The following is a 21,619-nucleotide window of genomic DNA, read 5'->3' as shown; positions in this document are numbered from 1 at the left end:
ATGCATTTGGAAAAAAATAATTCTCAGCATAATGCATCACCCAAAGAAAACCTAATTGGTGGCAAAAAAACAAGGTATAGATCATTTTGTTGGGATTAGTAGTGATAAAGCTACTGGCGAAAGAAAAGGAGGAGCGCTGAAAAGTGAAAACTGCTCTGCTGCTCTGGCCCTAAAGGGGAAAAACCTCAGTTGTTAACTAGTTAAAGGGAACCTAAACTGAGAAGGATATGAATTGTTCCTTCTATAATAATACCAGTTGCCTGACTCTCCTGCTGATCCTGTGTCTAATACTTTTAGCCACAGCCCCTCAACAAGCATGCAGATCAGGTGCTCTGACTGAAGTCAGACTGGATTAGCTGCATGCTTGTTTCTGGTGTGATTCAGCCACCACTGTAGCCAAAGAGATCAGCAGGATGCCAGGCAACTGGTTTTGTTTGAAAATAATCATCCATATCCCTTTCAGTTAAGGTTCCCTTTAAAATAACTTTTCAGTAATTGAATGAAATTGAAAAAGTGCTAAAAAGTTATTTTAAAGAGAAGATGAAAAATTATTTCCTAGGAGAAAACTCAGATGAAAAAGTGTATTTTATATGGGACATTTTATTTATAAGATGTGAAAATATCACCTAGGAGAAAACTTGAAAATTGGCCCTTATTCAATGCAAGTTTTCTCCTAGGTGATATTTTTTACACTTTGTCATTAAAATGCAAGTGAGCAAGAAAATACCTTATGGCACTTTTTAAATTAAACATTATTAAACCAGTTGCTACCCCATGGCTTGAAAATAAGTCTCTGCACTCTCTTCCCTACAAAATCCTAGATAACACTGTTTACGCATCTCTGAGCTGATAAAAAACGCTACACAGTTGAAAAGGAATGACAGCAAACCCCTCTCCTCCACCAGGGAATTCAATGGCATAGCTAATGAGTAAGCTAGTGTAAAATAAACATTCCAGGAGCAGACAGATGTAACAATTCAGTAGCTTATACAATATGTTACTAATACAGTATGAAAACAAATGAACTCTTAAATGAACTGTTTAAATAAACAGGAGAGATAGACGAATAAAATGTGTGTGTTTAATGTATAATAGAACTCTTTACATTAAAGCTATAATGTATGAAACTTGTTAAATTGTGTATTTTTTTACTTTTTTTCCCTTATTTTCCTTATTTAAAACGCTAGAAAATAATGTTTTTAGTAAAAACCCTGCAGAAGGAAAAGATTCCGGGCACCAGTTGAGTTACAAAGCAAACCACCACTTTATTTTGTCCCACCATAACAGGTAGAGCTACAAAAGTTGGCAGCCTGACAGCCGTTTTGCAAGCACAACACCTGCTTCCTCAGAGACTCTCTGAGGAAGCAAGTGTTGTGCATGTGAAATGGCTGTCAGGCCGCCATATTTTGTAGCTCTACCTGTTATGGTGGGATGAAATAAAGCGGTGGTTTGCTTTGTAACTCCTCTGGTGCTCGGAATCTTTTCCTTCTACATGGTATCATTATTACTTGGTCCGGAGGCACAGTGAGTCACCAAAGACCCCCCAGAAGGTTTGCCTTGCATCTGGTGCCGATCTACCTTCTCTCTTTAACCCTATTTACTAAAAACAAATATCAGCCACACAAAGCCTAATTTCTTCTGATAAAAACAATATATAGATCATTTAGCTGTGCTAAATATTTATAAAGTTATTGCCAAAGTAATCAGAGCTGAGCTGACCTCTGAAGACAACCAGTGTAGGGAAGTGGTTAAAAAGAAGAAAAATGATTCCCTTGGAGAAAACTTAGAGAAAAAGAGAATTGAATAAGGGCCTAAGTTTTCTCCTTGGAGATAATTTTTTATCTTCTGGTTAAAATAACTTTTCAGAACTCTGCTATTGAACAGGTACCAAGAAGTAGATGAAAAAAAAGTATTTTCTTGCTTGCTTGTGGCTTAAAAGGCATTTTATTGATAGGTAGTAGAACAGGTGCAAGGCGATCCTTCGCCTGTAGAGAAGGGAAGGCCGGAAGCCCAATAGTGTGGTACCGTTATTATCGTATAGTGACAAATTATTGTGGATAGTGATATACTCACAAGGATGGGTTGCAGTCCTGCAACCACCGTATGTGCCTGCGGAAAATAACCGTTCCCTCACGCTATCCTGGAACCAGCTGGAACAGGGCGGTTGCTCTCCTCCTGTGGTCCTCTCTACTCTTAGCCAAAGCCAGTAGGTAGTAGAGGTCAGCACCTCTATTGGAGGTGTAGGGATAACTGGAAAAAAGTTGTTGGGGAGGCGCCCAATCTGTATGGTCTTAGTAAAGCTTATCTACTCTATATAAAATGAATAAAAAGAGGTATCTTACCTCTAATGAAGACTCACGTAGATGAAAAACTGGAAGTCTTTATTATAAAAGCGGTTATACTGTAGACAACGCGTTTCACAGGACTCAGCCCGCTTCCTCAGGTCAATGAGAAACAGATAACCTTACTGTATGCTGTGTGGTGTGTGGGCGCCAGTGTAAAAACCTTTACACTGGTGCCCGCTCATCAGATCTTTAACATCCTTGATGACTTTGTGCAAAGTACCGCAGTCGCTTGGCTTACTGTTCTCGCTCATCGGGTAACATCGCGTGACATCACAAGCAGGAAGAGTAATGGCTGAACGCGTGTCGTCAAGAAGACATCACTGGACCCATCGGGTGGTGAGTATTCAGCTTTAGTCATATGTCTATTACGGTCTACGGCCAATTTTATGGAAGAAGCCTAATAACTTATCTGTATGTATTTAGGATGTGGGAGGAAACTGGAGTGCCCTGAGGAAACCCACGTAGACACAGGGAGAACATACAAACTCTGTAGGATAGTGCCTTGGCTGAGATTTGGAGGCCCAGCACTGCAAGGCGAGAGTGCTAACCACTATGCCACCATGCTGCCCAGTAGCCACTGTCTGGTGTGGTGGCCTAGCTGTTTATTTTTCAGTTTCACTATGTTAGACAGTATCCAAGTGAGGTGACGACTTCAAATGGCACGAGTGTTTGCTACCATCCCCCCAGGTAAGGACAATATAGCCTGACCCTTGTCAAAGCATTGTGTCAGGTCAAGCCGTGTGTGTGTGGCCACCTTAGTGCTCCAGTGACAGCAGGGCTGGCCCGCTCATGAGGCGGGGTGAAACATTTGCCTCAGGCAGCAAACTTGTAGGGGCGGCACCCACCCGTCCGTAGATGCGTGGGGGCCGGCCGCCGAGCCGGAGGGGTAGCGAGCAGGACGCGGGTATTGGGCCTAGCGGTGGGGAGGGGGGTCGGACCCCCCCTCCCTCGCCTGGGTCCCCCGATCTGCGCTCCCTCTAGCTGTAAATAGGAAGCAGCCGATGCCCGATAGTAAGAGGAACGGGCGGGGAGGACTCAACTTTTCCGCGTTCCAGCGTGCGCTCCACTGATGTCACTTCCTGCATCGCCGTCCACTTACAATACAGTGGGGGGGGGGGGGGGGGCGGTGGCGGCAATTGTTTTCTAAATTTGCCTCAGGCGGTAAAAAGTCTAGGGCCGGCCCTGAGTGACAGGTGCTTTCAGAAGTAGAATCACTTATAAACCCTGCAAATATTAACAGCTTATTATATAGCTCTAACAGCTCAAACTTCGTCAGTAACTAAAAGATACTGGTATGTTTTTCAACATAATACATACATATAGTAACAGAAATTTACTCCTATAGAAATGACAAATGCACCCTGTATGTATTTATTTTATTTATTTATTTATTGTATTTATAAAGCGCCAACATATTACGCAGCGCTGATTTAGAGAGTTTAGCCTGTCTAATTTCTCCTAATCTGTGTCTAATCACAAGTTGTAAATTGATCTCTCCCCTGTGTCAGCTGACTGCCATGGCAGATAAGACAGATAAGCTCATTTGAGCAGGAAGTAGAAAAAGTGCAGATTTTCTGCAGGATTTGTATCAGCTGTTACCCGGGCTGGTCCTCGAATGTTTGCTGCCTGAGGCAAACTTGTGAGGGTGCGCCCCCCCCTCACGATTTAAGATGATCGCACAGCATCCGACACTGATTTATTTAATTCAAATGAAACACTGCCTCCCCCCTCCTCACTCACTGTCCGACTCCTCACACAGCACAACAAGTTGCTTTTCCCCAATGATGACCTCTTCACCTTGCTCACAGTACAAAAATGCTGCCCCTGTAACCTCTGCGCCTGATGCAAGTGTTTTACCATGCTTCATGACAGAACCGGCCTTGGCTGTTACAAAGAAATGTTTTTCTTTAATGTGGCGTATCTTTTAGAGCAAAAAGTAAGTTCTGAGTTCAGGTCCACTTTAACGGTTGCTATCATGCTTTCATTTTTGCATAATTTAATATTTTCAAGTCACAGTTTTTCCATGTAATAACAATGAAGCAATGTGATTTGATAGTCTAAGCACAGGTCTCTTAGATGTGTACATACGTTATCAACACATTTTTTAGGAGGTGGGGGGATATAGTCGAAGTTACTTTTTTGGCTACTTGTATCTCTATCATAATTTTTCTCTCTCCTATTTTATCACTAACCTTCCCCCTTTTAACACCTAACACTAACCTTCAACCTAAGTCTCCCCCTATTTACTCACTTTCAATGCCATAGACCACCTTCGAGGTGCAAATCATCCAGCTTCCTGACATGCCTTCTAGTGGCCAATGGGAGAGAACCAGTGAATGTGCAGTATGCGCCTCCCAGGTGCTTCCATCAGTCTATATGGCTTTCACCACGGGGGAGGGACTTAAAAGGGGCAGAAAATGGGACCTCCCCCCACAAAGCACCAGTAAGTATTTAATGGCAATGGATCCCCTTCCCAACTCACCAGTACTGCAAGTTTTAAAATTAATAAAAATACTCACATCTAATGCGCAAATAATTAAAAAAAAAAAAACACTCACTCTAGCGTAAAACTAACCAGAACTATAAATAGCAAAATCAGTATTGCTTTCTGGCCAAATTAAAACCTCCAAGAGCTCAACTTTAAGCCTAGCTCCAAGTTATATGAACTCCTTCCCTACTGTGGCATCCCCACTGCCACCAATTCTAATTTTTCTTTTTGATTCTTGAGTCCTGCATAACTGCTGGTTTCTTTGTTTTGTAAGGCTACAAAGTCAGGCACAAGATTGTTCATCAACTCTGAACCTTGGGGGACACCAATTGATCTACTCAGTGGTATACTAAGTATACTAGTAAGCCTGCAGCCTTCCTGTGCCTGCGCCGTCTCTGAACAATTCTCCGGTTCCCTGTCGCAGCTCACTTTCAGTTTCGCCGGCTTTCAAGTCTATGGCCACAGCTCCTTTGCCTGGATGGCCCTGTCATCTGCTCCCACAATGTCCTTTCGGTCCTCTCCGTTGTGCTGCTGTGAAGTTCGCAATCCAGCTGGTTTTAGTTTCAAAAACTTTTATTGGGCACAATTTTTATTTATTGGGTGTGGCAATTTTGCAAATATAACATACAGTGGTTCTGTAAACACCCAACACGGGTTACAGAAATCATAAAGTTAACCAAATAAGGTATAACAATAATCACGTTCAAAAGAACAAAAAAAAAAGTAAATGTTCGTGTTACAACAAGAACAATATATACACAAAAGGGAAGGGGAATATATCACAGGCTTTGAAGGTTATAAAGAACCTCTGGGGATATTTTTACATACACGTAAAATTGTTACGATAATGCATATAAACGTGAATATACACAGTATAAGGTCTATGAGAGTTCGATGGCAATTATGTGGGATGATTTAGGCCCATTTGTGCTTGTGCGCCCCTCGGGAGTTCATTGGATATCCAAGGGTTCCAGCTGGTTTTAAGGCCACAGCTCATGCACTGTTCTGGGCTCTGCACACCCCCTGATTGTGCATACATGGCCGGGGGCCTTCTGGCCGAGGGCTGTTAAAGTCTTAATGAACTGCACATGTGGTGCCGCGCATATGCAGTAGTCTGCAAATTGCAGACTTTACTGGGCTGACAGCACACAACCGAGGGGACCAGGATAATATCTAGGGAACAGGCAGACTACAGAGAGCTGGAAGAAGCCCCAGGTAGGTAGAAATCCTTTTGTTAATTTATCTCAGGTACACTTTTAAGCCTCATACACACATTGGAGGGCTCTCAGCTTAAGTGGCCAGTTAGGGCCAAGGATGTAGCATGTGTACGGTGGCCCAGATGCATTGTCATGAGATCTGGAGTGCTGGATCATCTCTGCTGAGTCCAAGCCATGCCCATTGTTCTCTGCTCTCTACTGCTCCTGCTGGAAGCTGCTACATTGTGTGCTGTCCCTTTCCCCCTCCATAGCAGCAGAATTTGGCCCTGATCTGTCCCCCGAGGGATCGAGTCCTATCCCTGTGAGTGACACACAGTGGGTGTGTTCTCACCTTTACTGCAAAGCATGATTGGGGGGGGGGGGAGGGGTGGTTCATTATAAGCCAGCACTCAGCTATTTCACTCTGAAACAGAATTGGGTTGCCTTTGCCACCCCCTCCCCCCCTTATATCATTAGGAGATTGTATTAGGTAGGTCCATGTGCCCTAATGTGTTGCAGAGTGTTCACAGTATGCTAGATCTCTAGGCAATGTGGTGGGGGGGGGGAGTGGGGTTGTGCTCCCTTATGCATACTAGATGCTCAATTTTGGTGGTCCCTAACAGTTTTATTCAGCATATGTACATAGTTTGCACTATGTACATAGGCATAAGGCCCAGTTCCTACTGGCAGTTTAGTGGCAAACGGATTCGGGAAATCGGATCTGATTACCAGTCGATCGGATCCATTTTGACTCTGTTGGCCATTCAGCTGCTTCCGTTCTGTTTCCCCACATCCCCCCCCCCTCACCCCCAAAGTGCATTTTGGTCCTTAGAACAGTCTGTTCCTCACTAGTGTGAAGAAACTTTCCGTTTTCTCATTGCCCCAATGCAGGGCTTCAGCATCCATTTCCGTTCCTCTGGGCTCAGCAGTCCGGAAAAATCGATGCAGAAGGAAGCTTGTGGTCCGTTCAGCGGATCGTGCGGAATGGATTCGTTCGAACGGAAGGATGTGAACAGATCCATAGATTAACATTGGATCAATTTGCAGCGGTTCTGATCTGTTCCCTTCCGATTCGGGAACGGACCGTGTTTCAATGTTAATGTGAAGCGGGCCTACCGGTCGCACTGCAACATGGGCATAATGCAACACACACTCCCACGTTGAAAACCGTGCACATTGGTTTCATAGCATGAAACATTGCTATGTAATGTGCATGTTATTGCCAATGTTTTCTAAAAACACACTGTACAGGGTACTTTAAGATAACAGAGATTCGAACATGCCAATACATTTGTGAATATGCCCGCACATGAGGCTCGATTCACAAAGCGGTGCTAGCCCAGTTAGAGACTTTAGGCGTGATAACCATTGCACCACGCTGGTGAAAAGCCAGTTTAGGCGTGATAAGTTTAGGCATGCTAAGTTTAGATAAGTTTAGATCGCACGCAAAGTCCTGCACGCAAAGCAGCGCCATTAAACTCTATGCGAAGTGCACCAGACTTTGCTAGCGCAAAAATTTTGATTAGCTGTGCACTGCGGTGCTAACCCAGTTGGTGCTTAAACTTATCATGCCTAAACTTATCACACCTAAACTTATCATGCCTAAACTGAGTTTAGGCATGATAAAGGGCTTTTCACCAGCATGCTAACTGTTAGCACCGCTTTGTGAATCAGGCCCATGGTGTGAAGTCACCCTCAAAGTTGCTTTATGCTTGTTCCAAAAGTCTTTTCAGTGCCACCTGTGATATCTGCCTGTCTATGGATGCCCTAGATTTGTGCAAAGACAGCCAATGTGATGGTATGAAATGCCCAGCCTCCCTCCAGCCTTGCAGAGTGTAACAGCAAGCTTTCTATTTCCAGGCTAGGAAAGGTCTCAGCGAAGGAAGGAGCGGGACTATGACAGCTTTAGTGCTAATCTGTGTTGTTCTTTAGGCTGGTTGCAGCAGTTCCAATTTCAAGATGGGAGGGGCTCCTTTTTACCTCCCAGAATTAAAAACCTGCACAGAACTCAGCACTCTCCAAAGCAAGACTAGAAAAGAGAAGGTGGACAGAAACTACACAGTAAGAGCCTTCCATTCACTTTTATATTGCTGGCTTCAGTTTAACAGATTGGCTGTTGCTCCTTTTAAGCAAAGCATCTATTGAAATTGCTCAGAATGCAGCAGGTTTAACATCTTTATTTAACTTCTTTTTGAGGATTTTGTATTTCCCTCTCATGCTGCATTACCTTAATTCATTTATTTGGGCAAATTCAGAATTTCAGATTATTGTGTAATCTATCACCATGGTAATATATACAGTATGCATAAGTGGCCATATAGTGTAATTAAAACAAAGTTTTCCTAAAAGGAATGGTGGTTAATGGAAATAGCAGATATCTGGCAAAATTATTTAACATGTTTCAGAAATATACTTTGCTGATGTTTGTGTCGGACACAATGATTGTACTATTTAATTAATATCCATTTATATGAGTGTGATTAAGATTGTATGTATGTATGTATGAGTATCTACAACCATACATGAAAACGACAACCAATCGCTGCAAAATGAGTTGCTGATTCATTTTTATTTTATTTGCTTTTAGTAGTTCTTATAATGGGATCTTTGCGGCATTATAGAATAAATGACCTGATGTAAGGCCTGCCTGTGAGAGATTGGGATTATAGACTTAGTCGCAGCAGGCTGTTACTGGGTTTGGCTGGACTTCCATAACTCAAGGTAACAGCTAGTTTCGGATAGGAAGTGTCTCTCCACATTTGGAAACATTGGTTCATTAAGTCTGCTTTGATCATTACTTCTTGGCAAGTGCTGTGTGTGTGTGTGTGCTAATTTGCTCTTTTGGCTGTTTTCATTGTATCACTAGGAAACAGCTACTGCATTGCATAGAATCTGGACTAGGTTTGTAACCTTAGGTAATCTCTGTGTTGTATGGTCTTAGAGTCATGCTCTGGAATTTTTATTAGCTTGGATTCCCTGCAGTGCCCACATTCCCAAATTTCCTGGACCCCAAATTAGGTCTAGCAGGCAATGCTGGGACTTGCAGTTCAACAACCGGAGAACCAATAATTAGTTAAATTCAGTTTTTACAGAAAAAAAATATAGGTGTATATTAATGATGAAAAAAAAGATGTGACTTTGACATGAATATATCCATGGTGGGTCATATCAGAACGTGGTTGTGTAATAGTATTCTTTGCCTCAACAAAAACCTGAAGTATAAAGTGGCACAATAGCCCACAGCAACCAGTTACAGTGCATGGTTCATTTAGGCTCCATTCACACTAAAGGTAGTCGGGTGCTTCTGGAAATCAGGCATCTGCAAGGTGTTATCAGTGGCTATGAATCCATCAGTGTCAATAGTGTATTAGCATCTGAAACCAAACTGGATAGGTTGCTATAGGCAACATCTTCACTTTTGGTCCAAGTTCTTGCCATCTGTTTTGAGAAACTGTTCTTTCTGTTTTTAACAAGTCAGTGTTCTTGTTATTGTGTCTTAAAGGAAAAAATGACAGACTTGTCAGACTAAATTTTATTGTAACAACACAATGGACAGCATAGTTGTATAGTGCCTAGCACTCTCGCCTTGTAGCGCTGGAGTCCCAGATTTGAATTCCAGCCAGGACACTATCTGCATGGAGATTGTATGTTCCCTCTGTGTTCGTGTGGGTTTCCTCCGGGCACTCTGGTTTCTTCCCACAACTCAAAAAATACTGATAAATTGGTTTACCTCATAACGCTGACCTTGGTTTATGGCAGGACATTCAACTATGACGATGGTAAGAACATTAGTTTGTCAGTTCCCCTGAGAAACAGTTAGTTGCATGACAAAGTATTCTGTAATGTACTGCCAAAGATGTCAGTACTATATAAACACATAATAATAATATGTAAGGACAATAGACAAGGACTTTGGTGGGTGTTAGATTGTGATCTCCTGCGAAGACATAACTATGTACTCTGTAAACTGCAGTGGAAGATGTCTGTATATAGATGCATACTAATAATATGGTAGGACATTAGACTATGACTATGGTAGGATTAGACTGGGAGCTCCTCTGAGGACAGTCAGTGACATAACTATATCTTCTATTTATTGCTGCAGAAGATGTCAACACTAAATAAAGGTATAGTAAAATATAACATTACTAGCGGACCCGCGGCGTAGCATAGGCCGCATAAGAGGGTAGCGGGCAGGAAGGAGGTATTGGGCACAGCGGTGGGGGAGGGGTCCCCTATCCAGCTTAAGCTCAGCAGCAGCCGCCACCGCTATTAGTAAGAGGCAGCGGGCGGGGATGACTCACCTCTTCTGCGTTCCAGCGTGCGTTCCACTGTCGTCACTTCCTGCAATGCCGCCCACTGTATTGTAAGTGGATGGCATTGCAGGAGGAAGTAACGACAGTGGAACGCACAGTGGAACGCGGAAGAGGTGAGTCATCCCCACCCACTGCCTCTTACTAATAGCGGTGGCTGCTGCTGAACTTAAGCTAGAGGGGGAGCGCACTGTGCCCAATACCCCCTTCCTGCCCGCTACCCCCTCCAGCTCGGCAGCAAGTGTAGGACCGCCCCTGGGGGCAGGGCGCTACTTCTTCTTCTTGCTTAGACCAGCCCATTCTTTTTGCTTGAACCGGCCCTGGGGGCAGGGCGCTACTTCTTCTTCTTGCTTGAAGGTTGAGGCACTTAGCCTATTATATATATAGAAGATATATTGTGAAATGGATATTTCATATATGTTGTGGAAAACAAAAGTTTGCTTTCTTAAAACAGAAAGAATTTGCGATAATTCAGGTTGGAGTGAGCTTGAGATGTCTCCCAGAGCATCACTGCTGAATATATGCAAATTAACCATTGTTGCCCTTCGAAGCTAAACACACCTCCAGATCCGCTGGAATGCAATGATGTGTCAGCTTGTTAATTTGTACAGAGCCATAATAATCCAACATGCATACAGACTGTTTTGGATGGTTTGATCATATATGTTGGTAATAGAGATTAGCTCATTACTGAAATTACAAATACACTGAAAGAAAATGTTTGATTAACCTAAACACCATCATTATAGAATCCAGCAATGTACCATTTCCTGGAACAGCCCTGGCAGTCCTGTGCTGATGTCACCAGACAGGGGCAAACTACAAACCTACAAACCATGGGACCATGCGATATTGATATTCACACCACCTCCCTTGTGTTGACTCCAAGGGTAGGGGTCTTATCTGTTAAGAATCGTATAACAAGTGTGGCCACCATGACCAACAAGTATAGCCTCCATACCCTCCCCCCATAACAAGTGTAGCCACCACCATGACCACCCCACTTTAACATGTATGGCCACCATGTCCTCCCCATAACAAGTTTGGCCTCCATGACCCTCCCTTCATAACAAGTGTGGCCACCATGACCCCCTCATAACAAGTGTGGCCACCATGACCCCCTCATAACAAGTGTGGCCACCATGACCCCCTCATAACAAGTGTGGCCACCATGACCCCCTCATAACAAGTGTGGCCACCATGACCCCCTCATAACAAGTGTGGCCACCATGACCCCCTCATAACAAGTATGGCCTCCATGACCACCTCCCATGACAAGTGTGGCCAACATCACCACCCCCTCATTACAAGTGTGACCACCATGACCACCCCCCTTAACAAGTGTGACCGCTATCACCACCCCCATAGTAAGTGTGGCCACCATAACCACCCCCCATAACAAGTGTAGCCAACATCACCACCCCTTCATTAAAAGTGTGGCAACCATGACCACCTACCAATAACAAGTGTGGCCACCATGACCACCTCCCTTAACAAGTGTGACTGCCATCACCACCCCCCCATAATAAGTGTGGACACCATGACCACGAGCCCCATAACAATTTTAGCCACCATGACCACCCTCCCATAACAAAAGTGCCCACCATGACCACCTCCATAACAAATGTTGCCATGGCATTTAGGCCATTTAGGCAGTTAGGTACTTTTCAAAACATATATATATATATATATATCAGCCAACTTGTACCCAACTTCACTAACCAACTTATTATTCTAAAAAGGATGTAAACTTATAGCCCTAGTTTACTCCCTGATTTTTTTCATTGTTAGGAAGGGTGAATAGGGAACAATGCTGTTGCTAAAACAATTATAATATTTAATACAATCGTTTTAGTGAAATTTCGTTTTAGTGAAATTTTCTTTGGAAAAGCGAGTCACATGACTGACCAGACCAAGAGTTGTGTGACCAAAGTTCAGAGCTACAAGCAGAGTGGGAGTTTCTTCCTCTGCAAAGCCTCCCTTCTCCCTCTGCACTCTTCTGTGGAGCACAGGGCAAAGGTAGGCGGAATCGCAGGAAAAGACTGGCTGATACCCCCTCCTAGCTCCTCCCTATCTACCACATGTGAGTGGTAATGGGATTGGGGAAGAGTTCAGAAAAAAAGCAGACTACTATTCAGTCTAACCTGCATGCAATTATACAAGAAGTTGCTTCTACAAATCCAGCCTGCCAGGTGATAGAAAAATAATACTGAAAAAGGTGTTTATCTGCAAATTACAATATATTCCATACAACACATATTAAACAAGAGTTTCATTTTGGGAAAGCTGCAACTTCTTTTCTGTTCATTTTCAAACATAGCAAAAAAAGCCATTGTTTGCTAATATATATATATATATATATATATATATATATATATATATATATATATATTGACTTCCCTCTGAATTGACCCTAGACTACAATGGATATATACCGGTAGTTATGGTAGGGATTAGATTGTGAGATCCTCCGAGGGACAGCTTGTGACAAGACTATATAGATATGTTCAGCCTATATAAATACTACATAATAATAATAATAATAATAAATATATGCAGCAACTACTCTCCAGCTCAGCCACTGAGCCAATTCACAAAGAGCATTCCAGTGACTATAAACAAAAACCTACTAAGGCTTCACTGTCAGAGAAAGCTGTCAGATCATTCCCCATCAATAATGAAATAGGCTTCCCTAACCTGCTGCATGTTTATTTAACATGCCCAATAGCAATTACTGTGCTAAATGAAATAGTAGATATTGTCACTTTATACTTGAGGCTGGTTGCGCACATAGGGCTTCATTCACAAAAGCGAGCTAAAGCATAGCATGACCGTGCTATGTGTTTAGCCCACAATGTACCGTGCATGAAGGTTTGCGCGTGTGCAGATTCACGTGCGCGTGCTATCACAGGAAAGTGCGTGCGACAACCTTTGTTAGCACGCGCACACATAAATCTGTACACATGCAAACCTTCATGCGCGGTACATTGCGCGCTAAACGCATAGCACTTTCGTGCTATGCTTTAGCGCGCTTTTGTGAATCAAGCCCATACAGCAGTGCGATCGTCCTGTGGCAGGAGAGCCTGCGGCAGGACAATCATTCCCCCGTGCATATTACCATACTATCCTGCTGCGGAGTGCACAGACAGGGTAATATGTGTATCGCTGCCCTCCGCTCAGTGATGCTAGACAGGAAACACATCACTGAAGTTTGCGCTACGCCCTCGATCAGGGATTCACACTTACTGCATTGCCATAGACTTGCACTGCTGCATAATTTGTACAGTGGGCATGGATCACGTGGCAACACAGGGCAGAGTTAGCAGCAGCCTTGTGTTGATTTCACTACTTCTGTCTCACAGCACCGCGATGTGCTGAGGTGGGGGAGAGTACTGCGACGCTATGAAAGTAGCCTAAAGCAATACTGAGGCGACAATGAAAAATACATACCGTACATATGTAGACTGAAGGCTCTAGATCCCATAGACTCTCTGGCATAGAGCCTTCCCAGTCCTCTCTCCGTGCCCTCAGCCCACCCTGTCCCTCCATTGAAGTTATTAGACTAACTGGTTGAATATGCTTTGAGGAGTCCTTGTGAAGGCTTCAGAAGTATTCAAGTGTCCCCAAGTGCTTTCAAAGACTAGCGTTTCCATATTGCACACGCGCGAATCTTGGCTTGCAAATGCACAATATGGATACACCCATCTTCGGAAGCACTCAGGGACATGAGTGCTTTTAAAGCCTTCATCGGAGTCCCAAAGGTATGGAATTTAAATGGGGGATAGTGGTGGACCGAGGGCCCAGAGAGAGGACTAGGAAGGCTCTATGGGATACAGAGCCCTCCCTCTACATAGATGAGTATCTGCATTTTTGTTCAGCTTTGCGCAATACACTACACACCACGTGATTGACAGTGGCGCAGGTGCAGTGCAAGACATCCTCACAAAATCGGCCTCTGCACCGGCATCTGGGAGCGAACCTGCTGTGAGGGACATGTTGGTTGCAAGGGACTGGAGGAAGCCCCAGGTAAGTAAATGTCATTATTTTAAACTGCCTGGACATTCCCTTCAAAATACGCATTCACCTATACAGCCAGGGTGGCAATCGCTTGACCTGAGTTAGTGCTGACTAGTTCAGCACTGCCTCACACTGCACACTCCCTGTCCCACCATACAGAATTCCATAGCCAGGAACATGACACTCCTGTTACTGGTGCCTCCTGCTGCACTAGGGAGTTTGCAACCACAATCAGACCCCCACCTTCCCTAACCATGGAAATGCTGTCATTGGGCAAACAGTGCAGGACAGTGTTGAGTTAGTTTTATTTCATGGTTTTATTTTCAGGGTTTAAATGGATTTTAACCTGTCAATAAACACACAAAAAGGTAGCTTATCTGGGCACCTTTTTGTTCTCTAGCACCTTGGTTCCCAGCACACAGTGGCCCATATGCAATTCACTTTTTCTCCTATGAGATCATTTTTAATCTCAGATTTAAAATAACTTACCAGTACTTTTCAACTAAAAAAGTACCAAAAAGTAAATTATAAAGTACTTTTAAAATTTTTTGAGTATTTTCTTTCTTTCTGGTGGCTTAAAATGCATTTTATTGACAAGTTTAAAAATATCACCTAGGAGAAAATTCAGGTGAAAAAGTGAATTGCATATGGCCCAGTATGTGTTCTCCTGGAGGTATTTATGTAGGGCTCAAGTGGTATTTGAACATATTGTAGTAAATACATTAATATCATCTAATCAGTAAATAGTGTCTCCTGCTACTGGCTATTTGTTTTTTTGCTTCTTTTTGCTTTTTATCATGAAGTTATGTTTCCTGGACCAGATTGTTCTTCTCTTGAGTTTTATGGTTTATCTAGTTGATTTGGAGGATACCTAACAGTAATTGACCCATATGCAATTAACTTTTTCACCTGAGTTTTCTCCTAGGAGATACTTTTTATCTTCTGTTTAAACTAGACAAGACAAGACAAATAACATTTATATTGCGCTTTTCTCCTTGCGGACTCAAAGCGCCAGAGCAGAGCAGCAGCCACTAGGGTGCGCTCTATTGGCAGTAGCAGTGTAAGGGAGACTTGCCAAAGGTCTCCTACTGAATTAGTGCTGGCTTACTGAACAGGCAGAGCCGAGATTCGAACCCTGGTCTCCTGTGTCAGAGGCAGAGCCCTTAACCATTACACCATCAGCCAACTGCTAACTTTTCAGCATTTTAAAATTGAAAAAGTACCCAATAGTTGGGGTAAAAGTGCTATTAAAATTATTTTGAATCATTTCTTGCTTGTTGGTGGCTTAAAAAGCAACTTATGACAAGTTATGAAAATATCACCTAGGAGAAAAAGTGAATTGCATATGGGCCTTTGTCTTTTGCTCTGTGTTACATTCTCTCCTAGGCCCATATGAAATTCCCTTTTTCTCCTGAGTTTTCTCCAAGGTGATATTTTCACAGCTTGTTATAAAATGCCTTTAAGCCACCAGCAAGTAGTAAAATACTCAGAATAATTTTGATAGTACTTTTTCTCCAACTTTTGTTACTTTTTCAATTATAAAATGTTGAAAAGTTATTTTAAAGAGAAGATGAAAATGATCTCCTTGGTGATAACTCAGGTGAAAAAGTTAATTGCATATGGGCCCAAGTCTTATAAGTATGCATACTGTATAGATGAGGATGAAAAAGATGAAACATCATGTATAAACAAACCTGCATAAGTATTTTACAGTTAATGAAAGCTTATGTGTGTGTTTGGAGATCACAGTTATGGAGTTCTCCCGACAAGTATATATATCTGTGCTTGATGTGAAGTCATTCACAATGGGGGGTTAATTGGTACACATAATCATTTGTAAAGGGGCACTTGCTGTGATAATATTCGAAGGCGCCTTTCTCGAAGACGTTTCATCAATCCTAAAGGGCAAGAGTGATGAGATGTCTTCTACAGCACAAAAGATGTCCACTTTTGAAGGATAAATGAGAACCTTCATAGAAGGCTACCAACATGTTTTTCCACCAAGTGGCTGCATTTTTGTTTAGTTTCCAGCTCAGGTTTGCCACATTGCTTTTGATTTTCAGTTTTCTCCGATGTTCTCCATTTTGGGGGCACCTTAGCACTGGTACACAAGTAAATATACACTCATTATTATGCAGGAGAACAGAGGCGCCAAGAGGATAAAAGGAAGCTAAATGAGCTTAAAAACCAAATTCTTGGTAAATAGAGGAGGTAGTGGTGGACTTACCTCCTCCAAGTAGACACACAACGACTGTAGTAAAGACAGTCAATATATTTTATTTATGAACTCCAAATATGCAACGCGTTTCGCAGGTTTGATCCCGTTTCATCAGGCAATAACAACGGAGCAATAGCATATGTGGTCAGTAGAAGAGCCAGACACCTCATGAACAATAAAGATCCAATCAAAATGTTTAAATTGTCTGCTGTTCGGAAGTGCTTTCTGGTGCAGGCCAATCAGAAGCAACAGAGAAACAATTGTGTTTATCATTCTTTCTGCAATTGGGATGATACCATTTATTGGCTAACTTAGAGATGGATAAACAATGAGCTTTCGACTTATAAAAAGCCTTTGTCGGACTGGTCGAAAGCTCACTGTTTATCCATCTCTAAGTTAGCCAATAAATGGTATCATCCTGATTCAAAACTTCTTGCTTTTACTCATGGCTAACACGGTACAACACTCTACTGCTTCTTTCTGCAATTGGACAGGGTAATAATATCGATCGGTCCTGTATGTTGCACTGTGAACATGTGCAGCCAACTGACTGATATATGCAAGAATCTACAGGAACTGGCTTCTGACATTGGACATGTGTTCAGTCTTTTTGCTTTTACAACTAATTAATCACAGACCAAGAAATCAAATGTAATGATTGATTGCCTGAAAAGTTGCCTCTAGTTGGACTTGTTTAAGCACATGCTTATGCTGCGCATGTGCAGAAGCCGGTGGCCTGACCGGTTCATAAATCACTACAATTGAAGACTGGACTAACCACTCAGACTTCTAGGGGCTGGAATAAGCCCCAGGTAAGTAAAGCTTTTTATGCTACTGTCACCTCAGATTTCCTTTAATGAAGTAATCTTTTTGTGTGGACACTCTAAGTAAGTGGCATTATTTAATGATTGTAATCTACATAGATAAGGATTGTGGAAGAAGCTAAATATTGGGGTTGCACAGGTGATTTGGCTTTTAAAGGAAATCTAAAGTTAAAATAAACTATCTAGTTAACTTATTTGGGGCTTCTTGCAGCCCCCTGGAGTCATCTTGTGCTCAACGACGTCCGTCCAAGTCTCTCCTGCAAGCAGCAGCAACCCCCACAAAGCTGGCCGGCCACACGCCACCTCACCGTGCTCCCCAACCTGGGGCTTTGCATTATGTGAAAATCACTATTGCACATGTGCAGAGCACTCCTGGTAGCAGAAGCATGATCAGGGTGCGCGTGGCTCGAGGCCAAGCATGTGCAGTAGCCTCCGACTGGCCACAACGGGCCAGCTTTGAGGGGTTCTGCTCGATGGAGGGATTCTGACGAACAGCACAGTTGCAGGATGACTCCAGGGGACTACAAGAAGCCCCAGGTAAGTTAAATAAATGTTTTATTTGGACTTAAGTAACCCTTTAAAATGTAAGCATAACCCACAACTATCCTTCATTTGTTAGCAAATCTCACCATTCCTTAATCCTCCTTCTACATCCCTATTTTGGGCATGATGTGTTTGCCTAATAGACCAGTGGTTATACTGTGCTAAATTTTATGTGTAATCTCTAAATTGTTTCCTTGCTTATCTTTGTTTGTTTTTGAATCTAGTTATTGTGGCACCCATACAACAAATCAGTCATACATATTACAGAGACTCTGAAGCCTCATAAAATCCCACTTTTTATTTAACATTTACCTTCTACACCCCAAGCTAAAACACTGCATCCCCGCGGCAGAATGCAGTGTTTAACCCCCCAAATACGGGGACAAAAATCGACGACTTTCCTGGTTATAAATTTTTCTGCCCGGGGAGGCAGAGCTTAGCACTGTAGCTCTGCCTCCATTAGCGTCAATCCACCGCTGATCGCCGCCTCTTCCCCGCCCCTCTCAGTAAAAGGGAGAGGAGGCGATCAGCGGGGATTGACGCGAGTAGAGGCAGAGCTGCATCTCTAAGCTCTGCCTCTACAAGGAAGCGCTCCCCGCATTTTGCCCAGGGGATTTGGGGGGTTTAAACACAGCGTTCTGCCGCGGGGATGCAGCGTTTTAGCTTGGGTTACAGTCTAGAAGGTAAATGTAAAATAAAAAGTGGGATTTTATGAGTATCCAGAGTCTCTTTAAGACCAATAGATTAATGGCCACATTTTAATAATTAAAAGAAAATAAACATAGCACATGTCATAGACAGATGATATATGGTGTTATCAGTGCATTTTACCAGTTTGTGACCATATCAAACATGTATATGTATCTTAATATATAAGTGTATAGTGCTACAGGAAATATAGCATATCTAAACTTGACCATTCAACAGGTCAAAATAAAAGGAGATATTGTAATAAAAAGAAAAATGTAAAAAGTAGTCAATTATAAAAAGAAATATAAACATAGAGGAAATATAGAACACATTATTCCACCCGTGCCATAGGGTAAAAATAATTATTACCTAACAAACGCTCAATGTGCTTTCAAACTGTTACCTGTAACATACTTGCCTTATACACTTTTAGCTTCCAACTCCCTCCCAGAGTATAATCATCAGAGCCCAACAACAGGCATGTCATTATATCAGGTTCCCTCTTAAATCAATCATTTCTTGTAATACCATTTGTGTGCAACCCCCAATTTCTAATAATCTTCTTGGTTTGTCTTGCAGCTTTGGCATATGCCATCTCATATTTAAAATGTGAGTTTATAGCCTGTATTATTTCTGGCAGGGTACAAATAAAATATCACAAGGTGGTATGAGTATGCCTAACATTTATAACTACTATGTAGCGATTGCTCTTGACCAATCCAGTGCTGAGATCCCCGAAGCATGGCCACACTGCACCTGCACAGTATTACGGTCCCACTCGGACTTCCACGTAAAAAGCCAATACCGACTGGGTCCAGGGGCGTAGCAATAGGGGGTGCAGAGATAGCCACCGCATCGGGGCCCTTGGGCCAGAGGGGCCCCGAAGGGCCCTCCCTCAACTGCAGTATTAGCTCTTTATTGGTCCTGTGCTGGTAATAATCACTTCCATAGATACTTTGAATAGTAGTGATCACTAACAAACAGCTCCTCATCCCCTTCTTGCTCCTCTGACACTGTAGTTGCCCTTGGCAGGTTTTGGTGCGCTGTATCAATTTTTATGTATAGAGTGCTTGGGGGGCCCCATTGTAAAACTTGCACCGGGGGCCCACAGCTCCTTAGCTACGCCACTGACTGGGTCCGTGTTACTGCAAAGGTGCGAGCCATCGACAAGGGGTTTTACAGATAGGATAGTGCTGGAACAGCCTTGAGAGAAGATAAGGAGAAGCCTCTGCATCTCAGAAAGTTGTGATGTATGTGAAAGCGAAAAAAAGTGCAGTCATCATGCCTTTTAGCCACACCCAGAATTCACTGCATGGGGCGGGCCATACGCAACCATTCCTACTTTTTCCCTGCCCCTTATTCAACAGAAATGTAGCAGCCCTGTTTGTGGTAGTAAAGTACAGTCCCCGAAGGTGTTAAACATTAGGACAGGAATACATAGATACAAACTGCATGCAGGTAGTGCCATGGCCAGGCATCTAATCCAGGACTTGTGAGCAGTAAGGAGAATTAAACACTACATCATTTTTATACACTATTCTGCCAGCAGGCAGCCTGCCATTACTTCCCACCAAACCTGCCAGCCTGTTGAGCAATGACTACTTATTAGAGTCATCTTCTATAATATCCGCACATCTGTATCTCCCATTCTGCTTTTGTGCATTACCAATCCTAATCAAATGTAAGCAGGGCAGCATAAACAGCTCTTTATAGTCTGGCAACACTGTGCTGTTATTAATGGTTACTTTGTATTGTTTATTCTGCTGGATTGAATCAACCTTTGATACATTAAAAGCCTGAGGCTAATAGAACGTGACATCTGGCTTTCCACTGGGAAGGGGACCTAAAGTAAAATAATTGTTTCCTCCTCTTTCCTATATACCAGCTAGCCGGTCGTTTGTAGGTATTAGCTGTTTTGGCTACTTGTATGTAGTTGTGATTTATTATATACCAGAAATGAATATAAAGGGCCCTTCTATTATTTATTACCCCGGCACACCTATATGGCTGTAACTCCAGAGTTTAGGACTCTTAAAGAAAGTATACAAGCAGTTTGGCCCTTACTATGCTTGGTATGCTGACCCCCTCAGCTGCGCTAGCTGCTTTTACAGACACTTTTAACACTCCAGCTGTCTCTAAGGTATATGGACAACCCCTCCAAACAAGTGTGATTTATCTGCCTGCGTTTCAATGGGCACTTTTATCAATAGGAGCCTTTGAATAGCTTGCTAGGACAAGGAGAATTTTACTGACAGTGCTGCAGAAACCTGGGTTACCACAGAAGCCGCTAATGGGTTTAATAACTGTGGGTTGGCAGATATTGTAAAAATAAAATCTGTTTTATTAGGTCTCGTAAGGGAACGCAAGACAACAGGAATCATTTCTTATTCACGTGAAACACATGAGATGCTTCTAAATAGTATTACCAATGTGTATTACCGTTTTATAAGCCTTGTTTTGCTTCATTTTGTCATTATTTCATTATGAACATAAGGGCGCCATATTTCCAGGGCCGGCGCTACCACAGAGGCAACGGGAGCATTTGCTCCAGGGCCGAAGAGCCTGTAGGGGCCCCCTAAGGTGCCCTCCCCACCTTAACTATTACTCTCTGCGTGGTTAAGGTGGCTTCCCATGCATGATGGTAAATGAGATGCAGATAATTCCAACTTGCATAGTTTGCACTAAATCTCCACCCAGGGCCCCTGAATTGTCTGCTGCCCCCTCCCCCCCAACTTAAAGCTAACATCAGTAGTTCTGTGACATGAGCGCTCTCGTGCAGGCTCAGTAGATGCCAAACTGGCGAGGTCGACATCTCTAACGAAGGGGATCCTGCGGAGCTGCGGCGAGGAACATATTGGCTGCCATGGGCTGGAGTTACTATTTATTGCCTGATGCTTCCTTTAAAACTGTGCTCCCTGGGGCCCCTGCAGAGTCTTTGGCAGAGTAGCGTCTCACCAGTCTTGGCTCTGTGCACTCCTGTCTTCA

General features: G+C 43.0%; 1 protein-coding gene across 2 annotated transcripts in view; it reads left to right on the top strand.

Annotated features, from left to right (window-relative positions):
* The first annotated feature begins 7,919 nt into the window (after nt 1-7,919).
* The window catches only part of MATN4 (matrilin 4), a 130,082-nt gene continuing 116,382 nt past the window's right edge, over nt 7,920-21,619 (top strand). Inside the window, exon 1 of one of the 2 annotated variants that reach the window (XM_068263995.1) lies at nt 7,920-8,090. The gene's annotated coding sequence lies outside the window, so the exon portion shown is untranslated. The remainder of the gene's footprint in view (nt 8,091-21,619) is intronic. The other variant, XM_068263996.1, reaches the window with a different exon arrangement.

Source organism: Hyperolius riggenbachi, chromosome 12 (assembly GCF_040937935.1).
Source record: "Hyperolius riggenbachi isolate aHypRig1 chromosome 12, aHypRig1.pri, whole genome shotgun sequence".
Lineage (NCBI taxonomy): Eukaryota > Metazoa > Chordata > Amphibia > Anura > Hyperoliidae > Hyperolius > Hyperolius riggenbachi.
Note: the sequence above shows the minus strand (reverse complement) of the source record. Positions and strands in the feature narration are given on the sequence as shown.